The following is a 10,652-nucleotide window of genomic DNA, read 5'->3' on the forward strand; positions in this document are numbered from 1 at the left end:
TTCGACATTAAATTAACGTTGAATTTTGTCAACATACGACGTTAATCATTTTTTTAAGTAATTGTGATCCTTTTTTACAACTCTACGAGACCTAAAAAGCAGAAAAACAACAAATTTCAGTTTTTGGTATTTTATAAAGCATGAACTATGAACGTGTAATATAGTATAAAAAACAAACAACAATAACCAATAACAAACAAATTCAATCAAACAAAACAAACAAGTTCAACCAAACAACAACAACAAACAAGTTCAACAAAAAACAACAAACAAGTTCAACAAATAAGTTCTTCAAAACGAAAATGGAAACTAACTTTCAAAAGGTAGGTTCATCAGAATAAAGTGTCGTCACCAGTGAGAGAGAAAGCAGAATGTGCCTATGAAGGACAAGAACACAAAAATAATCGGTCAAAACAAACGAAAATCATACATAAAGTAGTTAATTAACATGCATTAATGAAAGAAAAATTACATGTGATGGTCGTCAAACTTCGTTCGAGAAAAGTTTGAAAAGAGAATAGGGTCTCACGCGCTAAGATAAAGTGAATGAATTTTCAATCTCCCGCTCAAATTTTTATTGAATTCACTAACTTTTTGACGTCTAATGCTGGGGCATTTGACGTTTTATATCCTTTTACGCTGAATTACAATTCTAAACGACGTTTAATAATTGCATTTATTTACAAAAATGACACTGGTCATTTTTAACGTCGTATTCAGTGGTTGGACGTTGAACGTGTGACGTTATACGTTGTTTTTGCACTATTGGTAGTGCATCATAATCATCATTGTTGTATTTTTGCGTTTTGTTGCCATAATCTTTATTCTTTTTCTCAAAACTATTTGACATTGAGATATTTAAACTATAATCCTTTGTTCATCCACAAATATTTTATATATGCTTATTTTTCCTTTTGCACTAATTTCTTATGAATCTTAAAACACTCTCAGGCTTATGATTTTACAAAAAACAAATAGACTTAACCCTTAGAACTATAATCATCAAAAGCATAAGATATATCACTTTCCACATGTGTTATGCAACCTTTGTTGTTAAGAAGTGGACTCTAAATCTAACTCAACCTCACAAAACTAACTTGTATGGTAAGGTCTACATCCACACACACATATTCTAAAATGACCTTATCTGTAGTTGATGTGGAACTTCCAACACACCCCTCACGCCGAGGTATATGCATCTTGTGCGTGAAACTAAACATTAATGGGTGGTCCGATAGTGGCCTGGTAGCGGTTGGAATGATGCCTAACAAACAAAAATCTCGTTATGATAGACTTTAATCCATGACTTTGATACCATGTTAAGAAATGGACTTTAAGCTTAACTCAACCCCACAAAACCGGCTTGTAAAGTTAGGTTTGCACCTACTTATATATTCTAAATTCTTTCACTCTAATCGATGTAAGTGTTTCAACACACATGTTAAGAAGTGAATTTTAAGTCTAACTCAATCCCACAAATCAGTTTGTAAAATAAGGTTTGCACCAACTTATATACTCTAAATTGGCTAGACTTCCAACAAATTTAATGGAACCTTTTTATGTGTTGTATTTTGAAGATGTTTCATTGTTCAAGTTCATAACCTTATGTTATTGGTTAATACTGCGTAATGTTCTTAGTTGCTTTATGGATTCTAAAAGTTGTGGGAGCTCGCTAGAATATCGTTATCTATTCTTCACCTCTTTCTGTGATGGTAAATTTCACCAAGTCTCTATTTTCTTGAACTCCAAAGTTAAGACACAAATTCAAACTTCATGTAATTAGTTAGTATTCACTCGTACATAAATATAAACCATTAATTTATAAATATAGAAGCTGCAAAAATTATTTAAAAAGGATTTCTTTTTCTTATGTTTTCGGAGACAAACATCTAAAATGTCCATCTCCATTATACTATTTTTCTTTGGTTTCTTTATATGCATTTTATTCTTTATGGAATTGACCTTGAAGTCATCTTACATTTTCTGACATTGACAATAAATTTTCCTAATACTAGAAAATGAAAACGGTGATAATCCTGTAATAAATAATGTTAGATTTAAAACTTCAAATCAAATTATATAAAAAATTAAAATAATTTTATTGAATTTTATTTTGAATTATAACGAATCAGATCAAATAAATCCATTAGTTAATTCATTAAAAAATTAAGTAAAAATCTGATCCAAATTAATCTATTTAATAAAATGTAATTTAATCCATTATGACTAGCTTTACTGGAAACTTTCGTATAAAAATAATATGAATTTTGTGACATCCCAATTATATAGAAAACATATATAATAAAAATGTCCACATGCATAATATAGGAAAGCAGTTGAAAGTAAATAGGATTACAGTCATCCTCAAAGTAACTTTAGAATATAAGCTTAAACTCCAAAGATATCTAAAATGTAAACTGAAAGAGAAATAGTATTTCAGAATACAAGATCAACTAATAACATCCTAGGAGACTAGGCAGCAGCATTGTCCTTAATTTCTAAAGCTGTCTCCAAAGGAACCTCCTCGCCATCTGCTCCCATCCAAATGGATGATTATCGCAAGAAGAAACATACACAAGCAATACAAACAAGCAAGGGTGAGCTAGATATAAAAATCATGTTATTCAATCACACACGACATGCAAAAGTCACTCAAACATAGTACATTGACATCACAAGACTCATTGCTTTATAGACCGACTCGTCCGGACCAGAATGATTACCGAGCTATGGCGGGTTATGCACTCGTGGTGACCTCTACTGCTTTGCAAAGCCGTTGCCAATGGGTTCCATCCTACCACACTCACGAGGTTAGTCCGTTCCGCGCCCTGGAGCATACTGGAAGCCTTCAAGACTAGGACCTCCTGCTACTCCTCACCACATGGATCAATCCTCTCTACTTGAGAATGAAAGACCATTGGAGCGTCAGGAAAACCCCCAAGACTGAGCTACCATGCAATCATTGTACACACCACCTGAGCACCACCATGTATCCTCTCCTTGAGGACCATGGAATTACGTTCATGAACCGTACTAACACTTTGAAACTTAACCCATACATGAATATCCAGATACCATCATATTATCACAGTGAATCCATACACATCCCACATAAATCACATGATCATATCATTTTAGGCATTCCAAACACTTCACACACTAGAATCAATCAAGATAGAGAGCAAAAGAAAAGGCTTAACCCAAGACAATTCGCACAACGCATCCTACTCGCAAGGCGAGACAGAAGGATCTTGCACAGCACAGCTTAGTTCGCATAACGAATTAAGTCGCAACATACATCAGACTTCAAACCTCTCGCATAGCGCACCCAGGTCGCTATGCGAGAACCCAAACAGAGACCAACCTCCCCAAAGCTCTCGCTATGCGCCCCACTCGCCCTTCGAATTAAATGGGCAGTGATCCCAGACCACCACCAGTCGCATAGCGACAGGATTCGCCATGGCGAGTCCATAAACAGTGAGCGTCACCCTCTGGTAATTCGCACAATGCACCAGCTCACACAGCAAATTACCAAGACAACGAGCACCCTCTACAGGGTCTCGCTATGCGAGACAACTCGCATAGCAACACTGCATAATCTGCAGAATGCGAATTCTGCAGAATCACACACTCATACTAATCCTTACCATTTCTAGGACTCTTGGCTAACTTCTAAGACCTCCAATTCGATTATTAAGTATAATTATACTTTCCTAGATGATCCAAATCCTCCCCAGTACTAATCTAAAGTGATTAAATCCAGTTTTATCTTTTAACTGACCCCTCACCAGTTACATTGACTCATCTAAACTAACCCAACTGCCCAAATTGGTCACCGGAGAGAACCCAACGTCTGAACACATCAAACTCACCTTCGACGCCAGCACATATGACTAGTCACAACTGACTGGACCAGGCCAAGGCTGCTCTATGATCAGGGATGTGCCAACTCAAGTTTTTAAGGTTCCTCTATCCTACCAACAACGTGCTCTCAACCTGTCCCAATTTACCTCTCTACACTATCTCAGTACTTCAATCACACTCCCAATCATAGTGACTAAAATTCCTACCTCAGTTTACTTAGTTCCTTCCAAAATGACCATCATAACAGTATTAACACTCTCCACCATATTTAATCACCACCACATGGTTAATCCCAAAATCAGTCACAACCTCAATTCATGGTTCATACAACATTCACATACAAGGCAAACATAAATTTACAGTTTCACATATGAACATGTCAGTACATATCATTCTATACATTCAAACTTAGAAACTCAACTTAAACAGCACAACAGTTCAGATTTCAACACACATACACCTCCTACAATAAAATCAGAAAAGAAATGTCTAGCTCCCCTTACCTTGAAGTTGAGCAGTATAGCCAACTAGAGTGCCCTAACCGTGCCTTCACAGCAAAAACCCAAACAGTGCCTGATAACACTCTAGATTTACATATTTTTCTCTGTTAAAAATCATTTCTTAGATTTCTTTAGTTTTTAATTTCTTAGAATTAGGCTAGTTTTATGTTTTTCTCTTAATTCTTTAGTTTTGTAAAATTTTAGTTAAAAATAGGTTTTTAGATGTAATTTTTAATCTTTGATAATAATTAGGAAATTAGTATGTTTTTGAAATTCTTTTAATAAAAATGTTTGGTTTTAAATAGGTTTTAATCTCATAATATTTTTTTTCTAACTCTTTTATTATTTTAGGATCTGGTTTGGGCTTGAACAGCCAGCAGAAACACTGGGCTCTGATCCATGTTTGGGCTATTTTGTGGCTGAATCTATTGAACAGCAGGGAGCAACAATTGGGCCAATTCTCCTTTAATGAAACGTTGCGTTTCAGAGGCTGTCATTGGGGGTCTCAGGTTTGCAAATCATTTTGGCAAAATGAAGAAGTCTTCGTGCATTTGAGTAAAAGAAAAGAACCTTCGAGCTAAGCTAGGGCTCCCATGAGTGAAGAGAGTTGAAGAGAGGAGCACATTACCTGCCTGGAGAAGATGACTGGAGCTGACCAGTGAGAAAGAAGAGCTGACCGGAGCTGCCACGTGGAGAGCTCGAAGCGTCACAGCAAGGTTCTCCATCTCCCATTTTTCTTTTTCCCCTTTCCTTTTCCCTCTTTCGTTTTCTTTTGTTTTTCTGACCCTATAAAAAGGGCTTTCACCTTGTAAATAGGATACTTTTGCACACTTTCAGTTTAGCTCTATAGATTAGGGTTCTTTTCCGCTTTCTATAGAGTAGGTTTTCGTTCCCCTTGCTTTTAGAGCGCACATCACGGTGGTGACAGCCCGCAGTGACTCTGATTTAGCATGTAGTCGGTACAATTTTCGTAATTTTCTTTTCTCGTTAATAATACATTTTGTACTTGATGTTTCGCTTGTTCAGTGTTTTGTTATTCTGTTATGTTTCGTGCTTGTGTGTTTCTTGTGTTGTTTCAATGAAGAAACGAATTGGACTCTGATTCTCTGCATTCTATAGTTCTTTTTGGAATCAAATGACTCTGTACTGAGCATTTCTTTATCGAGATGTCTTCTCGAGTCAGAGATGAGTTCAATGCATAAAAATTGATTCAAATTTGTGTTTCTTGAATTTGTTTGCGAATTTTAGATTGATGAATAGGTTAATGAACCTTGATTGGAAAAATTAGTGGAAAGAGTCAATTTAAAGTTCTGAAATATGAACTAGAATACCCTGGATTGGGATTCACATTATCATGATGTCTTCTTGAGAACTCTAAGCACTCTTTTATTCATATCAATGTACATTCACCTATGAAATCAATTCTGTCTTTGCTTTCGATAGTGATAGTTGAAGTTCAGTTTGAGTTTTGATGTTCCAGTTGTTCACTTTGAGTATTTTAGAATTTATGATATGCTTTACTTCTGTTTCAGCCTTTACATTCTTGTTGATATGATGCTTTTCAATATTGAGTTTTAAGTTCTTTTCAATTTGGTTTTATTTCTGATTTTGTTCCAGTTTTAGTATATAGGTTTTGTTTTGGATATAAATAGGTTTAATCTCTTCATTACTTTAGTTTAGGTTTTATTTCTTTATTTTCTTCCTTCTTTTATTTTAAAACAGATTATAGTTTCGCTTTTCCTAATTTTTTTATTTCTTTGTTTTCATTTTAAACGTCCCCACCTGTTTAGTAGTAGTTAGTAAGTAAATAATTAGTAAATAAATACAAGACTTAACTCTACATTTTAAAACTTAATTTTGTTGAGTCCTAGGATTGATTCTCTGGTTGTCCTATACTACATTAGTGGGGACCAGATTTTGTTCTGTTTTTGCGCGACGAAAAGCAGTTTAACAAATGGCGCCGTTGCCGGGGACTCGGCGAGTTAAGTCTTAGAGTGTTAAGTTAGTCTTGTTTAGGTTTGTTTTCTTGATTTTATTTCTGTTTTGTGTTCATATATGTTCCTTTTTAGTTTAGGATCTGTTTGTTTTGTTTTCATTTTTGTATATTAGGATCTGTTCTGCAGAGTAGAAATTGTGAATATAGCTTGTATAGATTTTCTTTTCTTTCAATTCTTTTGTTGAATTCTGTGATAGAGGCTTTATTGGTCTGATTGGTTTTTATCTTGTGAGCAATTGGTAAGCATGGATCACTCCTCTGCATATGGTAATTTCTCATTTCCTTATAATGCTCAACCACCAAGATTTGACATGTTTTATGAGCCTATTCCTGAGGTTTTTATGCAGCCAATTAATCAAGCTTTCCAGCAACAACCACCATCCTATTTTCAACCTTATGGAGAGCAGTCACCCTGGCATGTGCAACAAGAGATGCCACATTCATATTGGGACCAGTGTGTTGCACCAAAGCAGGAGGAAATTCATTCAGAACAACCATGGCAGCCACAATTCTGTGATCAGTGGCAGCAGGGGATTCCAGCATATGAACTTCAAGGACTAACCAATCAAGTGGCAGAGTTAGTAGCTGTAGTCAACAAGTTGACTGGGAGAGTTGAAAAGGAGAAAGAGGCAGCAACCAATGAAGCACCACTGATGGTAGCTGCTGCCGCAGAGTTTCAAGAGATTAAGTGTCCAACCACCTCTGTAACTGTATACTCTAATCCTTCTTTCATTGATTCACATTCTACTTTAAATTTTGATGATGATAATTCCAATTCTCTGATGAGTGATGATTGTATGAATGCATCTGATGATTTTTCTGAATCTGTTTGTGAACCTTATGATCATAATTACACTGGTGATGATTTTGAAAAGCTAGTTGATGGTTTTAGGGAGTTGGCTGTGATTCATGATTGTAATAGTTTTGTTGCTGTTCCTATATATGATTTTACCACTGCTAGTGCTCAATCAAGTGAAAATGTCTATTATGATGGTGATAGTACTGAACCTCATTCTTGTTTCAATGAAATTGATTGTACTGCTGATTTAAAAGTTGAATCTGCTGAACTGGAAGTACAAACTGATTTCAGAAAGTCCAAAGAGTATTTGAAAAAAATGAGGGAAGCTGCTGACCATGTTTTGGTGCTGCAGTACTGTGAAATGGATTTTGATGTTGATGTGGGTGAGCCTGAAATTGATTTCAATGTGTTTGATCATATGCATGATGTGCCTGTAGAAGTTTTTGATTTTACTCCTTGCTTTGATCATTCTAATATCATAAATTCAGCCTATTCCATTGATAAAGTTCATATACCTGCATCTAGTGTACTTGATGATTGCACAGATTTAAATGCACTTCTTGATGATGAATCAGATGCTCATGATGATAGACATGCAGTTTTTGATGATGTGAAAGTTGATGTGGCTGATTTTGAAAATGCTTGTACTGATTTAGGATTAGAACTTGAACTTGAGTTTGCTGGGTTCTTAAATTCTTTAGAACTGAACAATGAAAAACTCACTGCTTGTACATGCCTTGGGGGTGGTTGTGAAATTTGTGAAGAAATTAGTTCTGCTATATGTTCTGCTTCTAACTGTTTTGCAGGTGCCAAGGAAGAGTTCATTATCTGCAAGCTGGATGGGAATGATCCTGAAAGGGTAGCTGGTGAATCAAGACTTCAGGTTTTCTTTAAACTGAATCTTCCAATTGATATAGACGAGGTTCAACTTGATTTTAACGTTTTTGATATGTTTAAAGTTGAACTCATAGAACCTGCATTGAATAGTGTCCCTGTCATGCCTATACATTCTCACATTTGTGATTCAACACTTGAAATAAAACACATTGACATACCTGTGACTGTTCATAATCCTTGCACTAACATCAATTTCTATGATAGATTTAATAGGGCAGTTGCTGAGGAGCTAGAACAGGTTTACTCTGAACTTGAACTTCCTATTTGTTTGGGTGAGATGCAAATTAAAATTAATGATCATGTGCATGTTGAGTCTCAGAAACTCTTACCTGATATTCTTACTGTCATGCCTAGCAATTCTGAATTGGTGCATGAGAATTTTGTTGTGAATCATAGAAACACACCTACTGATGGGTGTTCAGATTTTAATGCATTAAATTTTTATGATTTGCTGGGTGATTCTGATTTCACTTTTGACAGCTCTATATTATTTGATGATTCACTCATGTGTGCTGATTATGATGTGGCAGATGATATACCTATGGCATATATTGATTGTAACAAAGATGTAGTCCTGACTGTGCAAGGAAGGAGGGCTGCTAATAGTGGCAAGCTTACACGCCCAACACCAATTCCAAGCAACCACCAGCTGCAAACACTGAATGGAGAGCTGAGAATGCTGCAACAAATGACTGAGAAAAAAGATTTCAATGCAGCTATGGAAGCAATGCGCACCTGGGCAGAGCATGGAGAAAAACCCATAAGAATTTTCTTTTCCTTACTCTTAAATAATAGTTATAGGTATTTGTTAGTAATGTGCATAGTTTTAAGTAGCATAGTAAATAGTAGGATAGATAATATGTTATTTTTCATAAAAATTAAAAAAATTAATTTTGATCTATGGCCTATTTGAACATGTTTTCTTTTTCTTTTAGTCTTATAGTTTTAGCTTTAATCTTTTCATTTTTGTTCTGTACAAACTTGTGTTTTCTAAATTCAATTTTTTTTTTTATAATTTTGATTTTGTTTGATCTGTACATACTTTTTGTTGTTGGTGTTTGTTAGAAAACCTTACCCACTCACACATTGAGGGCAATGTGCCTCTTAAGTGTGGGGGTGGGAAGGTATAGGTTGAAGTTGTTTTTTTTTTTTCTGATGTAAATAACCCTGTTTAGTATTAGTTTTAGTAATAAAATAGGGGTAAATTTTTTTTTTCTCTGAGCTGTTTTTCTCTTAGCTTAGGTCTGGTTTAGTTTTAAATCCCTAGAGTAGTTTACTATTCTTGTTTTAGTCTGTAAATACCTATTTTTGTTACTGATCTGTTTTAGTTTAGTTTTTAGCTTTGTTGTTAATAGTGCTTTAGGTTTTTACAGTTCATTCATTTTCTGGTTTTTGTTGTTTTAGCTTAGGTTCTTTTACTGTTTTTTTATCTGTTTTAGAACTTCTTTTAGGTCCCTTTTCTTTTCTTCTTTCTATTATTTTCTCTTCCTTATGTTAGTTACTTGTTCTGTTTTGAGCTCTTGATTTGTTTCATGCTTTGTTTTAAGTTTTCAATTAGGATTTTGTTCATAATTAGGGTCTATTTTCTTTCTGTTACTGTGTTAAAATTTTTCTGAATCTGTTTAGTATTTTTTCTTTTACAATTCTTTGGTTAATATGTCCTATTTAGATTTCTATTAGGATTATTATAGCATTTTTACTTTTTGATTTTTTTTAGGTAGTTTTTAGGATTGCTTAGGTTAAATTTCTTTCAACTGTTTCTTTAAATAGAATTTAGTAGAGGTTTTTCTTATTCTTCTGATTTTTGCTTTTCTATTTTAGACTCTTTACAATAGGTCCTGATCTGGTTTTTAGAATTTTCTAGGTTTTCTTCAATTCATTTTCATTTTATTAGGATCTTCTTAGGTTCTCTTTTACTGTTTTCCTTCATAGGGTCTTGGTTTAGGAATTGTTTTAGCTGTTTTAGTTTAGTTTAGGTTCTCTTAGTTACACATAAGCTAGTTCTACTTTGTATAGATTTTAAATAGCTTTAGGTGTTGCTTAGGTCCTTTATTAGGAATTGTATAGATTCTCTGTTTTAGGATTACCTTCTGTTCTCTTTAGTTGTTTCCTTTTTAAACTTGTAAATAGGATCTGTTTAGATTAATATCATTCTGTTTTAGGTATCTTTTGTTTCTTTGATTTAGAGTCTTTTCTTTCTTCTTTTGCTGTTTTACTTTGTAGAGCTTTAGTTTAGATTCTTTTTGGTTACATTCTGTTCTGTGTTGCTTTGTTTAGATTGTTTATAGCTTAGGTAATATTGTTTAGGTACTTTTAGGTTCTTTCTTGACTCCGTTTCACATTTAATTCAATTCTTTGCTGATTTACTTAACTTCTTAGCTTTGTTTCTTTAAGATAGATTGCCAATAGTGTCTTTAGCTCTAGATTTGAGTAGATGTAGCTCTAGCAGTAGTTTTTGCAGTTAGTTCAGTCTAAATAAGCAGTTTTTGCATGATAGAGAGTAGCAATTCCATTTTTGACAAATCTTTAACCCTGGAGAGTTTTGGGCCAAAATTTTTCTTTCTAGTGTGATTGCATGCATGTGTAGTCATAGTTC

At 34.4% G+C, this 10,652-nt stretch overlaps 1 pseudogene; it reads left to right on the top strand.

The window, feature by feature from the left end:
• Window positions 1-6,371: 6,371 nt before the first annotated feature.
• On the top strand, window positions 6,372-7,641 carry LOC148197595 (uncharacterized; annotated as a pseudogene).
• The last annotated feature ends 3,011 nt before the right edge of the window (window positions 7,642-10,652 follow it).

This window comes from Vigna umbellata, chromosome 5 (genome assembly GCF_029865625.1).
Source record: "Vigna umbellata cultivar VRB3 chromosome 5, Vumbellata_1.0, whole genome shotgun sequence".
Lineage (NCBI taxonomy): Eukaryota > Viridiplantae > Streptophyta > Magnoliopsida > Fabales > Fabaceae > Vigna > Vigna umbellata.